We start from the raw sequence: 19,578 nt of genomic DNA, 5'->3' as shown, positions 1-19,578 counted from the left end.
TAAGGCTAATTAGTGTCTTAGCTCTTTCAACTTAACCCCCAAACTACCCTCCCTACATATTATTTTTGCCATGAATTTTAATTATTTCTAACCACACAGATTAAATTTACTATTGATTTATCTATTGTCCTTTTGTTCTCCTATTCATTCAACTCCACTTTAATCATTGTTATTTCTCTTCTTCTATTTGCTTTGGGGTTCACTTGCTGTTCTTTGTCAAGTTCCTCCAGTGAGCTCAATTAAGTCCCCTGATTTTTGTTCCTTCTTATTTTTTAACATTGGCATTTAGTCAATAAATCTCCCTCTCAGCACTGTCTTTGCTGCATCCCATAAGTTCTGATATATTATAGTCTCATTTTCATTAGTCTCCAGATAGCTACTGATTTCTCTAGCAATTTCTTATTTGACCCACTAGTTGTTTAAAAGTGTGTTATTGAGTCTTCATATATTTGTGAAAGTTCACATTTTTTGGTGGTTATTGATTTTCAGCTTCATTCCTTTGTGATCAGAGAAAGTACTTTGAATAAGTTTAGTGTTTTTCAGTTTATAAAGATGTGTTTTGTACCTCAGCATATGAGCTACCCTGCATAATGTTCCAGGAGCATTAGAGAAGAATGTATATCCTGGTATTTTGATGTATAATGATGTATATCTGTCTGTAAGGTCAAATTCATTTATCAAATTCTGTTTCCTTTGCTGTTCCTCTCTCTGGTTGTTCTGTCTATAGAGAAGAGAGGTATATTGAAGTCTCCTACTATTAATGTTGAAATGTCTATTGGTTCCTTCAGTTTTGCCAATGTTTGTCTCTTGTACTTTGGCACTCCTTGATTGAGAGCATAAAGATTTATGATTGTTATTTCTTCTTGGTGAATTGTCCCCTTTATTAATATACCATGTCCTTCTTTGTCTCTTATGATGTCTTTGCATTTAAAGTCTATTTTTTTCTGATATTAGTATAACTATTCCTGCTTTCTTTCAGTTATAGCTTTCACAGAACATCTTTTTCCATTCCTTCACTTTCAATCTATGTGTATCCTTGTGTCTAAGATGAGTCTCTTGTAAGCAGCATATAGCTGGATTATATTTCTTAATCCATTCTGCCAATTTGTATCTTTTAATTGGTAAGTTTCATCTGTTAGCATTTGAAGTTATTACTGTAAAGGCATTTCTTGAATCCATCATCTTATCTTTTGGATTTTATTTGTCAGATCTGTATATTCTTTTCCCTCTTTCTCTTTTTGTCCTTTAAGTTACCCTTATTGGTACATTTCAATTCTGTGCTCTCCTGGCCTCCCTCTCCTTTCTTTTTCTTCAGTCATCAGAACTCCCTTTAGTATTTCTTGTAGGGCCAGCCTTTTGTTACAACTTCTCTCAGCATTTGTTTGTCTGTGAAAATTTTATGCTCTCCCTCACTTTTGAAGGACAGTTTGGTTGGATACAGAATTCTTGGCTGGAAGTCCTTCTCTTTCAGGATCATACCACTGCCTTCTCACCTCCATAGTGCCAGTTGAGTAGTCTGAACTCAGTCTTATTTGGTTTCCTTTATAGGTAGTAGATTGTTGTTCTCATACTACTTTCAGAATTTTCTGCTTCTCTTCAATATTTGACAGACTGATTAGTATGTGTCTTGGGGTAGGCCTGTTTGGATTTATTATATTTGGAGTTTGTTGGGATTGTTTGATTTACATATTTATGTCCTTTATAAGGTTTGGGAAGTTTTCCCCCATTATATACTCAACTAATCTTCCTAGCCCTTTACTCTTCTCTTCTCCTTCTAGGACTCCAGTGATTCTTATATTTGTGTGCTTCGTTTTGTCCATCATTTCCCTGAGATCCAATTCAAATTTTTCCATCTGTTTTGCCATTTGCTGTTTTGTGTATTCGAATTCAGTTGTCCTGTTCTCTTGTTCATATATCCTTTCTTCTTCCTCTTCAAATCTGCTGTTGTATCTCTAGCTTTTTTTTTTTTTTTTTCTTTGCATGGGAAGGCACCGGGAATCAAACCTGGGTCACTGGCATGGCAGGCCAGGACTCTGCCTGCTGAGCCACCATGGCCCACCCTCTAGTATATTTTTTATTTGGTCTACAGCATCTTTAATTTCTGTAAAATCTTCTTTTTTCAATGTACTCTTTCATATTACTTTTTATGGTCTTCTAGTATCTTTTTGATCTCCTTTATGTCATTAACCATTCCGTTGATTTTGAGTAGAGTTATATGAACATCTTTGATTAGTTGTTCCAACATCTGTGTCTACTCTGGTGTGTTAATTTGGTCATTAGGCTGGATTAAATCTAGCTGCATCATGATACGCTTAGTGATCCCCTGTTGCCTTTGAGGCATGTATATATCTCTATAGGTTTACTTTGGAAGTTGACTTCCTTCAGTAGTCTAAAGCTTTGCATTTGCAAAAGGATGAGGGATGTGGGGCAGGGTACAAAAGTTCAGTGATGATTTGTGGAAGAGCTAGAGGCATGGGTCAGGGACCCTCTGCTGGTCCCTGTGAGTATGGGGTGCAGAGTGCAGGGTGGTGGGGGTGTGGTATGGGGGCAATGGGGGCAGGATGCAGCTCAGGCAGGCCTTAGAGTGTAGGAGCAGAGTGGGGTCTGGGGGACACAGACATGAGGCATGGTGGGAGGTGGATGGTTGGGGCTGTACAGATGATGGGGTTTGGTGCACGGGCAGGATGTGGGTGGGCATGTGGAGTATGGGGATTCAGGTATAAGGGTTTGGTGTTGGTGGCACAGAGGTTGGGGTATAGGGAAGGCAGGGCATGGGTGCATCTTTGCAAAGGGGGAGGGGTTCTAGGGGACCAGGATGCAGATGTGTAAGTGTGTAGGGGCAGGGCATGGGTCATAGGGGTTGCGGGACATGGGTGAGTGGTGGGTGATGTCAGATGGACACGGCCCTGGGGCAGGTGTGCAGGTTTAGGGGTTTGGGCCAAAGGTGCATGCAAGGCATGCTCAGGGTAGAGACAATGTAGTACAGATGCTCATGTGAGAACCTGTCAGGTGTGTGAACAGGGCACCTGTGACAGGGGGTGGGGCAAGGGTGTGCACATGTGAAGGGTAGGGGGTTGGGGTGTAGGGGTCAAGAGGTCAGTGCACAGATACATGGGTGCCCTGCGGGGAGAATGTAGCTGTGCACATGCATGGATCTGGGGGGCAGGGCCCTGGTGTGAACATGTACAGAGCTCAGGGACAGCAGGGTGGAATTGTGTCTGCATGGGCTGGGGGTGGGTATGGCCCAGATGTGCAGGTCACTGTTTGCCCCTAGCTGGGTGGGGTATGGTGGTGATGCATGCATGGATCTGGGGGTCAGATGATGATGGACATGCATGCAGAGCTCAGGGGTGTGGGGTGGGGTTGGATGACTGTATGTCCTGGGCGTGGGTGTGGCCCAGGCATGAAGGTGAACGACTACAGGCCAGATGCAGCTAGCATGGGCAGAGGAATACCTTCAGGGGCCAGGGAGTGAGAGATGGGGGTCGAGAGACTGGGCATGGATGTCCAGACCTCAGCGGGGGTGGGGTGAAACTGTATGCTTGCACAGAAGAGGTGGGTTGGACTGGGGCAGGTGTGCGTGCATGTGTGGGCCAGGGGTGTGGGGTAGGGACACATGGAGGGTAGTGGTAGATAGCCAGTAAGGGTAGGGGTATGTGGAGCCTGATGTGGAGGGTTGATAGGATTCAGGTGTGTCGGATGTGGGGAGAGTCATGGGTCATGGGGCAGGGGTAGCATACATGAGGGTAGCACATTCAAGGAAAGTGGCTTAGCTTACTTTCCCTGTCAGTGCACTCCTGAGGGCTCTGGGTTCCATTTGGAAAGGGGCGTGTTAGGCTGTTTGTTAGGCTGTTCTACAGTATCCTGTTCTCTGTGTCTCAATTCTTAAGCTTTAACAACCAGACCCTTCCCAGTCACTTACAGCTTGGAATTGCCTTCCCATCACTTCTCTGTTACTTCAAGCAGCAGTAAATGCAACTGATCTTATTCCGTCGTCTTCCTAAATTTACTGTTATTGTCTTTTATATACAGGATTTTTCTAAAGGTTTGTTTTCTTTGTAGGAGAACTGTTTTTCTTCCTCTGTTCTCCTTTTAGGAGAGAATGTATGCCATGGAGTCTCCCAACATCGTGGCATGTATTCTATGACAAACTATTGAGCTCATGGAAGGTTTTCATAGGTGTTGATTTATCAGTCCCCCTCTTTTTCACGTAGTTAGGAAGGCTTTGGGATAGCTGGAACCCCTGAAATCACACAATATAATATTCCATCCATTTGCCTTAGAGAACCAAACAAATAATGTTCTCTCTGTGCACCATACATGAAATGCACAGAAAGCACTGTATTTCAACTTACTTTCATATTTTCATCTTTTATATTTCTCCATGTACAATTGAAGTGTTTTTATAAAAATAAATCCAGTTGTTCAGTAATAATCCCTTGTTCTATCTAATACTCTATTCTATCAATCCATTGTAATTATATTTTTATTTTTAACAGTCCTATTTGGTTCTATTTCAAAATTTTCTGGTTTTATTGTTTGTTTTTATTGGCCTAGTAATTTTTTTAAAGTCTTATTTCTTGATCTTATTTTTCAAAACAATTTCTTACATAATTACTTTCCAAATCTGTCCATTATATAGGTTGCTCTTGAGAGCCTGACACTGTTGTCTATTGCTTCTGCTATCTATTGTTTTATTCTTACTGATATTCAATTTTGAGCTCATATTTGTTTGATCTTCATGTAAAAAACTACAAATGCCTCAAAATCAGATGCTTTTTTAAAAAGAGAATTGCGTTAATTGTTTCCATATTTTAGGAGTTGATTTTTACTTGGGTCCACTTTATCCTCCTTTAAGGGCCTAAGCTCAAGTGAATGAGCCTCAGAAATGGCAACCCCACATGGAGAGGGCCCCAGGTTTAGAGCACGAGTCCAAATTTGGTGCAAGTATCTATCTTCATAGCCCGTCTGACTTTTTGCTCCACTTCAACCTGGTATCTTATTTTGTTTTGTTCTGTTTGGCCATTGAACATTTTCCTTATTCTCCAAGATCCCACAAATGCATTACGATAATCTTATGCATGCTATACTCTTATTTTAGAAGGAGTTTCTTCAATACCGTTGTTCTGTAAAAAATTTAACTCAGCACATTTGTAGATTTTAATATTTAAAATACATATTATCATGTCAATCGTAACCTTCTACAAGTGGTTTTTGTTTCCACTTGGTAATATGCTTTTGAGTTCTATTCATGTTAATACATTGTTATTGATTGAATTGTGCCCCCACCCCCCACCCAATATTTAAGCCCAACCCCCGATTCCTCAAGAATGAGACCTTTCCTGAAATAAGGTCCTTATAATGAAACTATTTAAAACGAGGCTATAATAACTATCAAAATTTTGCTTGTGCTCCCTCAGCATCCCTTTTATCTTGACTAAGCTACTTGCCTCAACACAAACCTTTACGTTAGTTAATAAGCAATTTTCCAGCTTTGGGGCATAAACTCCCCAGAGCCCAAATCCACATCAGCCACCACCACCTCAACCAGAATCCACAGCTGGTCCCAAATGATAAGCTAAACATTCCCACTGCCCTAGGACCCCTCACCCCTCTCCCATTTCATGCTTGTTTTGCTTTAAACTAACCAAACCCTGATTCCTGCAGAAAATCTATTGACCTCCTTCCTCAGACTACGTAAAATCACAAGCCCACTGTGTCCTTCTCACTCTACCTGCATGCTCCCTGCTTGCTAATTGAACCCCCTGAGCCTACCATCTTCCTGTTGACCCCTCAAGGTGCCCCTCTCCTTCTGTGACCCGTGAGAAACAAACTATCTTTTCCCATGCATTATATCCTCATTTTCCCATTCTGCTGCACTTGACCTATACCTGTACCCAAATTTTAAATACAACTTAACCAATCCAGAACAGAGGCTGAGCTGGATTAGAGTGGGCTTGAATCCAACATGACTAGTGTTTCTTACAAGAAGAGGGAAATTTGGACAGGCACATAGACTCCAGAGAAAAGGCTATGTGAACACTGAGGCAGATTGGAGTTATGCTGCCACAAGACAAGGAAAGCGAAGGGTTGCTTATAGCCACTGGAAGATAGAAAGAGTTGAGGAAGGATTCTCCGCTACAGGTTTCAGAGGGAGCATGGACCCACCAACAGTTTGATTTTGGATTTCTGGCCTCCAGATCTGTGAGGAAATAATATTCTATTGTTTTCAGCCACCTAGTTTGTGGTGCTTTGTTATGCAATCTTCAGGAAGCTAAAGATATAGGTACAGCTCATTGGTTTCAACTCTGTGGTTTACGATCAAGTGAATATACTATATTTTGTATAAACATCCCTTTCATGGTGAGCATTAAGTTTATTTGAAAGGTTTTATCTTTACTGAACTTATGTACATTTTTATTCAAGTCTTGATATGTGCACAAATGCGATCCTCTGATTATATATTTAAAAGTAAAATTACTGAATTGCAGTATATGCACATTTTCGATTTACTAACAGCACCCAAATTGATCTCTCTGTCACAACTGGCTATGTGGGAATATTCATGAAAATATCCAAATTAAGGCATCAACAAGAGGTACTTTCACTCAAGAAAGGCCGATTCTGCTGGGGGTTTCTCTGTCACATGGGAAGGCACATGGCAGCATCTGCTGGACCTTCTCTCCTGGCTTCTGGTTTCAAATGGCTCTCTCAGCTTCTGGCATCTGGCAGGGTGCCCTCCTTCTACATCCCCAAACATCTGTGTCTCTTGGTTTCATTTCTCTGCCCTCTGTGTTGGCTCTGAACTCTCTGTTTCCTTCCCTTTATTCTCTTCATAAAGAGCTCCAGTAAAATTATTAGGATCCACCTTCAGTGGGTGGAGCCAAGGTTCATCACATCAAAAGGTCCCACCCACAATTGAGTAGAAACAACCTAACCAAAGGTCTCATCCAACAATAGGTTTGGCCCTTAAGATTGGGTTAGAAGAAAGTGGCTTTTCTGGGGTAATGGTAGCATCAAACCAGCATGGTGGTTAATTTAAAAATTTATTAATTCATGTGAAATTTATATTTTTCTGCCATTGTCTAAAATTAATAAATATCTCTCAAATTTCCTGAACTGTACTAATACTTGTCATGCTTGAAGATTCCTCAGCATTCCTTATCAACCATCTTTCATGCTACTCTTAACTAGTAATTAGTTTCAACATATTTTACAACCTATTGCTCACTTCATGCTTTATTTTTCATCTTGCTAAAAGTCCATCCTCTAGAGTTTTCTTCAGTGTGGATAGATGGATTTTTAATCCTTGATTATGTGAAAAATGTTAAAGTTTCTTAAAGGTCTCATTATACTCAGTTGGTATAAATCTCTGATTTTACCCCTAATGCTCAGAGTTTGCAGTCTTTTAACAATTTAGCATAAATACTTGATACTGGTTACCAAGGATACTGAGAGCATTCTTTGCAAAGAGGTCACATCCAATCTACTATCCAGTTAATAATCCCTTGCTCTCTGTCATTGTTAAGCTAATATACCTGTGTTTGCCCTTTAAAAGCAGGGTATCTATAAAAGTATTAAATGGAGTCATCATTGTACTTACAGAATCTTTGGAAAATATCCCAGTCCTTTCTATTGGAGAGGGTTCACTGTCCATCCAGTTTCAAACATCTCCCCACATTTATCCTACCCGTGACCATGACCACATTGTTTAGAGTTGTTTCTGGGAAGCAGCTGCCTAACCAGGGATAAAATTTCTCCTTCCCTCATTTGTAGATGAGTCCTATATATTAATTATTGTTAATGGAATGTGTTTGAAGTGAAGTGTGCCCTCTCTGGGATGAAGCATTTAAAAAGTAGTTGCCTGCCTGCCTACTTTTTTTCGTAAATAGCACCTGGTTGCAAAGAAACAAAAGGTCCCCGGGGAAAGTGTAACCATGAAATAGACGGTGCCTGCATGAAGAAAACTTGCTTTCCAACCATAACCACAGTTTCTGTTAGTGGGAAGTAACCTTCTATTGTGTTAAATCACAGAACATTTGGATTTTGTTTGTTTCAGCAGCTCAGAGTACCATAACTTATACAATGTTTCCTAACTGTGAGCGATGGTAATGCATAGTTTGTGCAGCCTGGAAAGACAGATAAATATAATTTTTCACATATTTTCCCAATATCAGATATCACTGTCAGTGCTGCTAGGAAATATTTTATAGAAATATCTGCATAGAAATTGCATCTATTTGCTAGATATTATTTTAACATCACTTTAGGATTTCAGGGACAACATATAATCTGTAGGTTTGGCATTTCTCTATTGGTGAAAAAATAAACACAAATGCAATGAAGAATAGGTTACTATTTCTTAACTGTCTTGTTTACATAGATGGGTTGACTGGCAGATGTGAATTTATGGTCTGTGGTTAACATATAGAGGTTGTGGCTGACGAATTCACATTCCCTTTGAATTGATAAATTTCTACTTTCAAGGAAATTAGCAAACCATAGAGAAAACTACCAGAAAAATAATTCCTCTGGCCAAGAGAAAATCCAAGGATTGCTATATCTCATATCTGTTTTATTTTAGGGTCAAGGTTACTAGATCATAATAAGCCAGTGGTTCTATCTGCCACATAGAACCACATATATCCACTGATATGAAGCTATTAGGAAAGTAGAATTTGAGCAGTATGATGATATTCATTTTATAAAAAGCAGTAGCCTAAATACTCAGAAAAATATTTATGAATTCTAGCCTCTATAAACCAGGAAGCAAACTGAAACAAATCTCTGAATTCATGTAAATAAATTTTCCTTGAAAATGTCATTGAAATGCAAACTTATGTATAAAAGTTTATCTTCCATTTCCCAGTTTTCCCTGCATTTTGTGAAATGACTGCTAGGAGGAGAGCAGGAAATCTTGCCAAGTGTGAACTATCTGAATTTGAATTCTGTTAGGGTGATATCTAATACAGCAAAGATTTAAAATCACTTCTCTGTCAGGACTAAATGTATCCCAGCTATACCAGCAACAATTATTGTACTTAGGTATGATCTGGATTGTCTAAAAAATCCAATTTTTAAATACCCTGCCCCATTTTCTTCACATATACATTCATACATGCCAGATGATAAGCCTGATGCATGGTTTTTACTAGAGCTACATCATGCTGACTGCCCTGTATATGAAATATTGTGTGAACCCATTGGACTCATGGAGGGACAGGCTTGCATAGTTTAAGGGCACCTACTCTAAAGCCTGAACTTCTGGGTTTAGATCTCTGATATTACCATTTCTGTATGACCCTTGGCAAGTTACTTAACCTCTCTGTGTCTCTGTTTTCTCATTTATGTATGGAGATAATAATCCAGGTACAGTATTTATATCATTTTGTTGAGGTTTAAGTGAGTGAGCATATATAAGCATACAGAATATTTTCTTATATCTAGGAAGCATAGTTTAAGTATATGTTTTACACATTGTTTCTTCTAAAGGTACTAAACATTTCATATCAGTTAACTTGCCCAGTATTAAAAACATATAATGTACATGGAAGGGAATTCATTTGATAGTTGGAAAAAAATGGACTTTATAGGATTACAAGATTGTAAAGAATCCAGTTTAAAAGAGATAAAATGCTTACTGGAAGCCAGACTTATACTCCAAGGTGTGTGGAGTCTATCTTTCAGTCATATCACTGATCACATAAAATACAAAGTAGGGAAATTACATTTAACATATGGTTTGTCTTTTGATCCATATGTTTTCTCAGAGACTGTCTTGGGGTAAATGTACTTGATAAAATCACTGATGATGAATATTGCACTGAATTATTTATCCTTTCATTTGAAAGGTTTAAAAAAGGATAAATTAAATTGTGGACAGAAAACATCATGATGTGATATCATGTTTTCCTTAGTATAAATGACTTACCATTTCAATTTCTCTTCCTTAGTTTGCTTATTAATTAAACTTTTATACCAATGCCATATAAAACTGAGTCTGAATTCTATTACTGTAGTCAGATAACCTCCCATGAATTATAAATGTGTCTCTCATTTTAATATATGGATTATGTCTCCCATGTGCTTTAACTATGTATTCTCCTTTAAAATTTTAGATATTAATTTTGTAACTCTGCAGTTCTAAGTTTAATAATGACATTAAGTAGCAATGGATTTTTCTAAAAGAAATGTGGATGAGGAGTCCAAACATTTAAATACAGTCTATCACATTTTGTTCCCAAATGGAATGTTACTTTTTTTGTTAATCAGGGCACATCTGGAAAAATATTTTTATTGCATGAAAGTGTCTCAGTCTCCTCTCATACTCAACTGGCTGTGCTCAATATCTAAAATTGGATACATACAAACTTACTTGTGAAGAAAGTAGAAAATATTTCTTGAATGTGGCATATGAAGAAATAATGTAAATTCTCATGGGCTCTTTGTTAAATAATTAGTTTAAAAAGTGCCTTGAAGACTCCTTATGCTAAAGAGAAAAAATGGAAATATGTCTCAACTGACTGTGATTAATATAATCTTGAAATATTATATAACCTTTTGATTCTACTCATCTTTTTATGAATAATGGAATGGCGTACTTTCTTCCTCAAAAGAGGGAAAAGAAAACAGAAAGAAATAAAATAATAAAACAAAAAGGAAAGAAGAAAAAAGGAAGGACATTCAACATTTTGGATATTCTTTTTATGACATTGAAGTAGAAAATCACAGATAGGCTTATAAGTATACTCAACTAGAGTAATAGAAGTTGATGTGATTGAAACTGCATAGTTACAAAGCAGTGCATTAAAATGGAATTAGAATAGCACTATCATGGTGGTGTTAGAGTATAAATGAGATGATGTATATAGAATTCTTAGTATAATACTGATATTTTATAGTTGTTGAGTGGAGGTTTTATTAATAATATTATTACGAAAGGCAGTAGAAATACTACTAGTAGAAATAGACCCTTGAAAAACCAAAGACATGGAATTTTTTTCAGAGGCAATTTTTTCCGGAGTTCTGTGTTGATTTTATAGGAATTGCCAAACTTTCCCTAACCAATCAATAATTAAAATATTAATTAATGTTTACTTCTGTGATTATAAAGATGAGATAAATGCACTTGAAAAGAGAAAAGTAACTTCTGAAGATAACAACTGACAATTCACACCACTAGATTACAGGACTTCCCAGAATACATTCTATTCACAAAAAAGGTTTGTCACTTTGGGCTAACACAGATGGAAAAAAATGTCCTTGAAGAAATTGGACTTAGGTTGAGCCATTACACAGGAAGTCGGGAGCCACACAGGAAGAGAAGTCATGGCAAGGATAGGTAACAAACTCAACAAAAAGTGTTGTTTGATGTTAGAGACACCTAGGGCATCCAGGCAGATGGACAATAATGGAAGCTGCATTCACATGGAAGGAAGAGAATGAGGAATGGTTGATGAAATTATGAGACTGTAACAAGCATTCTAGTTATCTCATGCTACTAATTAGATCAACAGCAATCTGGGATATTGAATTGTATTTAAGTGGAGCACCATAGAACTATCTATTTTGAACTACCATTTTATAGAGATATTATTGGAAATATAGAACTTTCTTGAAATTAACACTTGTGTAAGACTGATTGCTTATTTTTTAATTTTTAAATTTTTTAATACCAAAAAACACCAAACACAAACATTATTTTGATCATTCCATTCTCTCTATATAATCAGTAATTCACAATATCATCTCATAGTTGAATATTCATCATCATGATCATTTCTTGGGACATTGCATATATTCAGAAAAATAAAAAAGAAAAAACAGAAAAAAATCATAATACCGTACCCCTTACCCCTCCCTTTTATTGATCACTAGCATTTCAACCTAAATGTATTTTAACATTTGTTCCCCCTATTATTTATTTTTATCCCATATGTTTTACTCGTTGTCTCTTGACAGGATAGATAAAAGGAGCATCAGACACAAGGTTTTCACAATCACACAGTCACATTGTGAAAGCTATATCATTATATAATCATGTTCAAGAAACATGGCTACTGAAACACAGCTCTCCATTTTCAGGCAGTTCCCTCCAGCCTCTCCATTACATCTTGATAACAAGGTGATATCTACTTAATGCGTAAGAATAACCTCCAGGATAACCTCTCGACTCTGTTTGGAATCTCTCAGCCATTGACATTTTGTCTTATTTCACTCTTCCCCCTTTTGGTCAAGAAGGTTTTCTCAATCCCTTGATGCTGAGTCTCAGCTCATTCTAGGATTTCTGTCCCACATTGCCAGAAAGGTCCACACCCCTGGGAGTCATGTCCCACGTTGATTGCTTATTTTTGAGGATAATGTTAAAGTTCATTTTTCTTATATTACATGTTGGCTTCATTATAGGACATCCAGGGATAAATTCTCATGTGATCTTTGATCTAAGAAAGGTATTTCTCTTGAATAATTTATGTAATTCTATTTTATGAATTATGAATTTTGTAATTGACTGTGTCCATGGTGTTCATTAGAATTGTAAGACTCAATTTTACTTGGGAAAAATATTGCAAGTGTATAGTGAAAGCACAGATGATGGAGGTATAATACATGAGTCCTTCTAGCTGCTCTTGGATTATTAAGTCAATGATAGTTCAGTGAGAATGGGAACATCATAGAATGCCAGAGTCAAGAGAGAAAGTGGAAGTAATAGGGAGAAGAAAGAAGGAATTAATCTCCTTCACTCACTCCTCAACACACACACACAACACCCATACACAGGCACATACATACACTGGGGAGCCACAGGAAAGAATTTGGTGAGGATGAGGCACAAAATAAGTGCTTTGCTAATTATGCTGGTTAGAGACTTGCTATGAAGGTAAAAGAAAACATATACACAAAGTTGTGGAAGGAGGAAAATGCAGGCAGTTTTTGGGAATAGAGTAAAAGTTTCTTTGATTGAAGCACAAGGTTAATATAGAGTTGAAATAAACTATAAGGCAAGTTAGAGTGTTTGGGAACAGATGCAAAATTTAGGAGCAGATGTAGGAAAGCTGCTAGAAGAGAAAAGAGTTTAATTTTATTCTTTAACTTAATAGAAAACTATTTTGAGCATTTTGTGTAGGGCTCTAATGTTATGGTAATGGTGTTATAGGAAGATTAATTTAGTAATGTAACCTCAGTTTACTTTTTAAATTTTTTATTGAGCACCTACTATTTTCACAATATTATGCTAGGTGGTTTAGGTGAAATAAATTTACTTTGTGTTTAAAACTTTAAACAGTACTTATTTCATAGTTACTACATTTCAGGCATAGTGGTAGGTATTCAAAATGAAACAACTTACACTCAGGGTGTGGAAGAAATGGGAAGATAAGGAAGACAAACACACAAAGAATAATATAACATGATTGACTCGGTTAATTTCCCATAAAAATGCACAATCAAATACTATGGCAACTCCAGATAAGAAGAGATGACCTCCAGTTGGCTACAGAGGATGACGGTACTGGGTTTCTCAGCAGTGTTGGTGCCACCCTAATCAGCACTGTCCTCATCCGTTGGGAATCAAAAAATCCCCCCTGCACTCGTGAAGAACACTGTCATCTGGCGGGTGGCTGGGTAGTATATATCTGACCCATTTTATCATGCTCACTTCTCTGAATTTTTGTTCCTTTCTTTCGCAGATTACTATGGAGGTTTTGTCATCTATATTAATTTAGTGAGGGCCATAGCCTTTTCCAACCTTCCATGAGTCATCCCATAAATGCATTAGAACTGCCTCCCAGGGGCCTTGCCAGGATTTTATTTCCTGAGTCGAGGGAATTTTGCTACATAATGATTAAATCTCCTTTATCCAGCTTTATATTTTGCCCTTGTTGATTCACCACCCTCGTGATCTACCCCTGGGAATGGAGTAGAACATGAGGGTTCTCTCTTGGTTCTTGCCAGTATATATATATTAGCCAGTTCCTGTAGCTTCTATGGTATGTACTTACTCTGTTCCCTTAGCAGTGCCAGTGTCTCCTGGTTGCTTAGATTTGACTGTGTTTATTTGCCTCTCGGTCAGTAGGAGAGTTAGGTGCAGATCATAAGGAAGAAAAACATTCTCTTGTAAGGTACCTACATAGTCTTCAATCAAATGAGAGACCACTATCAACTAATAAAGGGGATGGACCATTTCTGAAAGCCTAGAGAGTTCAGTGTAATCTCAGACTTTAGGGTTCTTCACTCTACTTAGCTGTCTCCATTGCAATAGCAGGTCCCTGACTTTGGAGTTGAAGGCTTGCTTGCCTTGGCTCAGTATCAGTGCCCTCTAAGCTCTTCCACTCTTACAATTGTGTCCTTGACCTTCAGTTCAATATGCCATCTGGCTCCAAGAGTTGAGAGTCTCTTCAAATTCTACCCAGAAAGCCATGTTTTGTACAATACAGGAGATCTCAGCCAGTCATTTTCTCTGTTGAAAGCATAGAAAATGCTCAGCAATAGACACAAACTTCATAATTATTCTTTCTCCTTTACCTCTCAGAGGTCTGAATTATTGTACCAACCTGTGCATCCTCTTCCACCTGTATTCTCTTCTAATACACTAATTGTGAAAATTTTAACACTTGTACTTATTCAGCATGCCAGAGATCATCAACTTTTCATCTTTAAGCAGTGATGGGGACCTTACTGTCACAGGGCCAGGAATTGAACCAACATTAGAACTTTTATTTCTTAGTCTGCTTTCCTGGAACCACTTGTATTATGAACTGTCTTAGCTCAGGTGTCCAAGAAGAAGAGCCTGATGTAAGAGTCACTGCAATGGAATCATTGAAAGTGTGCTGTTAAAGTGAAACCTTTTAGGGAGTGAATGGATTAGAATATTCCAGAGGAAGAAACTACTCAATGATGAAGTCAGCCTCAGCCTGACCTGAAGGGGACCTCTGAAGAATAAATCCTACTGCAGTTGTACCACTGTGAAGAATTGGGGTGGGCTTTTGTATCCCATTTCACTCAGTGGATGAATTGAATTCACCATTGAACTGATGAATTCAGAAATTCATCCTGAATAGGAATAGGGCTTAACCTTGAGACACTCTGGGAAGGTCAACTTTTATCATGGGATGGAAATGCTTCGAAGAATAATGCCTGTAAGCAGTTAGCAATCAGAATTCTCAGCATCTATCTGACATCATTAATGAAATCAGGGTGTATGCAGTTTGGTAATATACTCCTCAGAAACAGGATAGACCTCACCCAAAACGGGGTTCATATATCGAGACTGTGACAATGCCACATACAGATGCCAAGAGAATATGAAAATGTTTGTGGTTCACATAATGAGAGTTTTTCTGGGGAGAGAAAGCAGATGCAAAGTGGATTAAAAAATGACTTTAGAAAGCAAGGAGCGGAGATTGGCTTTTTTTTTTTTTTTTTTTTTTGAGTTAGTTAGGGAGAGTGGTGGGGTGATGGTTTCCATAGATAGACAAGAGATCACAGGGTTTAGATCTCCTGGTATCACCAAAGGAGAGAACACCTGGATTTTTATTAGCTTGCGAGATGTGGTGTAGATGGGGAGAGGAAGTGATGAGGATTGAAAGTTGACAGCAACATAAAAACATGTAATCAGGCGCTTATTACAACTCACTCTTGATGTTTGATGACTAAAATGTACCATGTATCATTTAATTGAATTTGAGCTTACTTAAATAAGTCATTATTGTACAAGACACCTGCAGCCTGAGGCCTTTAAGGGAGGTGAGAGTTCCATTGAATTCCTCCTTCAAAAACATAGAGTTGTGCACTGAGAAGTGAAATGAGTGTTCAGACACTATAAATGATGTCTCCAACTCAGAAGAGGATAAGGAGTGTCTTGGAGAGGCCTTGTATTTTGGCTTTACTATGTACAGAGACATTTGTGACTTTGTGGTGGTTTGGAGCTGTATGTACCCAAGAAAAAGCATATTCTTAAATCTAATACATTCCTCTGTGTGTGATCCCATTTTATGTTGGACATTTTGATGAGGTTACTTCAGCTAAGGTGTATAGCCCACCTCAAAACCATGAATTCCCATTGTTTAAGCTGACCTATTACATGATATTTGCTTGCCAGCCTAGGAAGCTGAAACAGATCTTCATATATTTTGGCGTCTGTGAGACAGAAGATTTCCAGAGTTCCTTACCACAAAGGAAAGAATCTTGAATAAGTAATTGCTGATGCTATCAGTTGGACTAGACAATCTGACCACTGACAATGGCCTAAGAGTTTGTAAAATGTATGGCCTTTGGGCAGCAGAACCACTTAGCAAACCAAAGCAATGATTTGACAGTTCTGCTCATAATCATTATTTTGGCTATCCTGAAGAAGCAGGGTATGTCCCCACCTCAAATTTGATTCAGATGTCAAGACTGATGATGCTGCACACGTAACCAATGGGTATGAAAAGGTGTATGGTTCACATCACAAGAGGCTTTCTGAGGAGAGTGGGGAAGGCTTCCCAAGCTGGTCCTAAAATGGCTTGAGAGAATAAGAAAGGAAACTGTTTAGGGGGTTAGTAAGGTTAGGGGATGGGTCAGGGTGAGCATTCCTGTGCACAAGCAGGGGCTTATGTGATTTGATGCTCCCAGTGCTCCCACCAGAACCAAAGGAAGGAACACCCAGGCTTTCTTAACAGTTTGCCCAGATATGGGGCATGAGGGGAACAGAGACGGATGAGGCTTAGAAGTTGTTGGGAGTCAAAGATTAAACAATAATATCTGACAGCAACTACTAAAAACAGCCATTCGATATTTTACTTCTTGATTCACAGGCTAATGAACTCTGATTATTGGGGATGTAGCCAGTGTTTGAGCATATATATCACATCTTGGAAGATTATGCCCTAATCCTGCCTTGTGCTTTCTCCAAGCTGGCACCCAAATGGTGCTTAAGTAGACAATTGGTCTACGCCATTACTACTGGTGTTTTTATAGGGCGTGTTCTGTGATAATTGTATGTATGGAAATAGTTATTTGCCATGAAATGCTGGGACAGTATTGCATGGTATAATATATCAATAAGTGAATTATTGTATAAACCGTATGCTGGTACTGTTGGTGGAATCCGTACTTCTGAACTGCTGCATAGCTGTTATCTCAACCACAATGGCAACTTTGTCCATTGTTCTCATTGAGCCAGTACTTGTGTGCCCAAGAAAAGAAGATGACTGTCATTCACAAGACCACTGATCCTGTCCATGTAGTTTGAGAGAATCTCCTCTGAAATGGATGCTTTCTGAGGGCATTAATGTGAGATAAAAATATCCGTATGCTTTCTGTCCAATTTCAGTGCCCATCCACATAACTCATGTCCAGACTTCCTTAGCCCTGATCTTCTAATTGAGTTTAGTCCTAGCTCCTGACCAACACTTCAAAGGGTGTGTCATTGCCAAGGCATCCATATATATATATATGTACAGCAGCCACATCTCCCCTTATATGAAGTAAATGAGTATACTGCTCCCTGATTTGCTTACTGTTGTAAGACTTTCTTTTTACTAATGTCCTTTATGTCACTCCCCAATAGTCCAGTAATAGAGTCCAATCTTGTTAAGGGTAGCACCATCTCATTTGTGAATTTGCTTCAAATTATTTCTTTGTCATTCAGAAGGGTAGATTTACTGTCACTCCAGATCTGTGTCTTTTAGGTTTATCACATCCACCTTGATTATACAGAATAAGTTTTTTCACCTACCTTTGACATTCTGGAATCTTATCAACCCCAATTTATACTTAAAGGAACAAGGTTCCAGAGAAGCACCTCCCACAGTTAACGTGGCCCTGCAGAGGAGAGCTACCACTTATCTTCTCAAATATTTCATTGGCTTCTTCATCAATTTTTTATTGACTCAGTAAAGGTTCCTGTGAGTAACATGTTTAGAGTGTGCATTTTCAGATCTTAATACATTTTAACATTCCCACCTCATTCAGTCTTCTTGCTTTTTCTTCAGTGTTATACTATACAGGTTTTCCACTTCCCTTACTGTAAGCCATTTTTAGCTCTTTGTTTCCAGTGGTTACCCCCAATAGACTCTTAGGACTGACAGCAAAAGTTATTGTGGGCTTTCCCCCCCCCCCCCCCCCCCCGTAGTGCTCCTGGGCCTGCAGGTCTTTGGCGAGCCGCTGACACCGGTCTCTGTTCCGCAGGATGGGGTTTGTTAAAGTTGTCAAGAATAAGGCCTATTTCAAGAGATACCAAGTGAAATTTAGAAGAAGACAAGAGGGTAAAACTGATTACTATGCTTGGAAACACTTGGTAATCCAGGATAAAAATAAGTACAACACACCCAAATACAGGATGATAGTTCGTGTAACTAACAGAAATATCATTTGTCAGATTGCTTATGCCCGTATAGAAGGGGATATGATAGTCTGCGCAGCTTATGCTCACGAACTCCCAAAGTATGGTGTGAAGGTTGGCCTGACAAATTATGCTGCAGCATATTGTACTGGCCTGCTGCTGGCCTGCAGGCTTCTCAATAGGTTTGGCATGGATAAGATCTATGAAGGCCAAGTGGAGGTGACAGGCGATGAATACAATGTGGAAAGTATTGATGGTCAACCTGGTGCCTTTACCTGCTATTTGGATGCAGGGCTTGCCAGAACTACCACTGGAAATAAAGTTTTTGGGGCTCTGAAGGGAGCTGTGGATGGAGGCTTGTCTATTCCTCACAGTACCAAACGATTCCCTGGTTACGATTCAGAAAGCAAGGAATTCAATGCAGAAGTATATCAGAAGCACATCATGGGTCAGAATGTTGCAGATTATATGCGTTACCTAATGGAGGAAGATGAAGATGCTTACAAGAAACAATTCTCTCAATACATAAAGAACAACGTAACTCCAGACATGATGGAGGAGATGTATAAGAAAGCCCATGCTGCTATTCGAGAGAATCCTGTCTATGAGAAAAAGCCTAAGAAAGAAGTTAAAAAGAAGAGGTGGAACCGTCCCAAAATGTCTCTTGCCCAAAAGAAAGATCAGGTAGCTCAGAAGAAGGCAAGTTTCCTCAGAGCTCAGGAGCGGGCTGCTGAGAGCTAAACCAAACTGCAATTTTCTAAGAAGATTTTTCAGATAAAGACAATAAATTTACCAACCTTCTAAAAAAAAAAAAAAAAAAGTTATTGTGGTAAAATTTAATTCCAAGTCATAGACATGTCTCCATATGATTACATTCTCCCTTTTCTGTCCTTATATTCTGCAGCCACTCCCTCTGCCCAGTCCTATGTATCAAGATCTGTTTTGGCACATTCTTCCCCAGTTCTTGTCAATTTATTAGTAAGGTTCTGCATTTTAGGGCCATATAAGTTAATTCTACCCAAAGAGTAACTCTGCTTGGGTTGTGCTGGGCTCTGAACCTAGAATTGACCTGACAACAATGGTGGATGGCAAGATCAGATCTTCAATAGAACAGGCATTATCTTCCTGCAAAATACCTGCTTTAGTCTATATCATATTCTTTAGCAAGTCTAGATTTTTCTGGAATTGTGAGATGACTATTTCTATCAACCTGTAGAGAGTTCATGAGTATTTTCAGTTTTAAGATTTCACATTTA

At 38.6% G+C, this 19,578-nt stretch overlaps 1 pseudogene; it reads left to right on the top strand.

Moving 5' to 3' along the window:
- Positions 1-18,108: 18,108 nt before the first annotated feature.
- LOC143643367 (large ribosomal subunit protein uL18 pseudogene) lies at positions 18,109-19,133 on the top strand (annotated as a pseudogene).
- Positions 19,134-19,578: the final 445 nt, after the last annotated feature.

This window comes from Tamandua tetradactyla, chromosome 8, assembly GCF_023851605.1.
Source record: "Tamandua tetradactyla isolate mTamTet1 chromosome 8, mTamTet1.pri, whole genome shotgun sequence".
Classification (NCBI taxonomy): Eukaryota; Metazoa; Chordata; class Mammalia; order Pilosa; family Myrmecophagidae; genus Tamandua; species Tamandua tetradactyla.
This window is presented reverse-complemented; position numbering and strand designations above follow the sequence as displayed.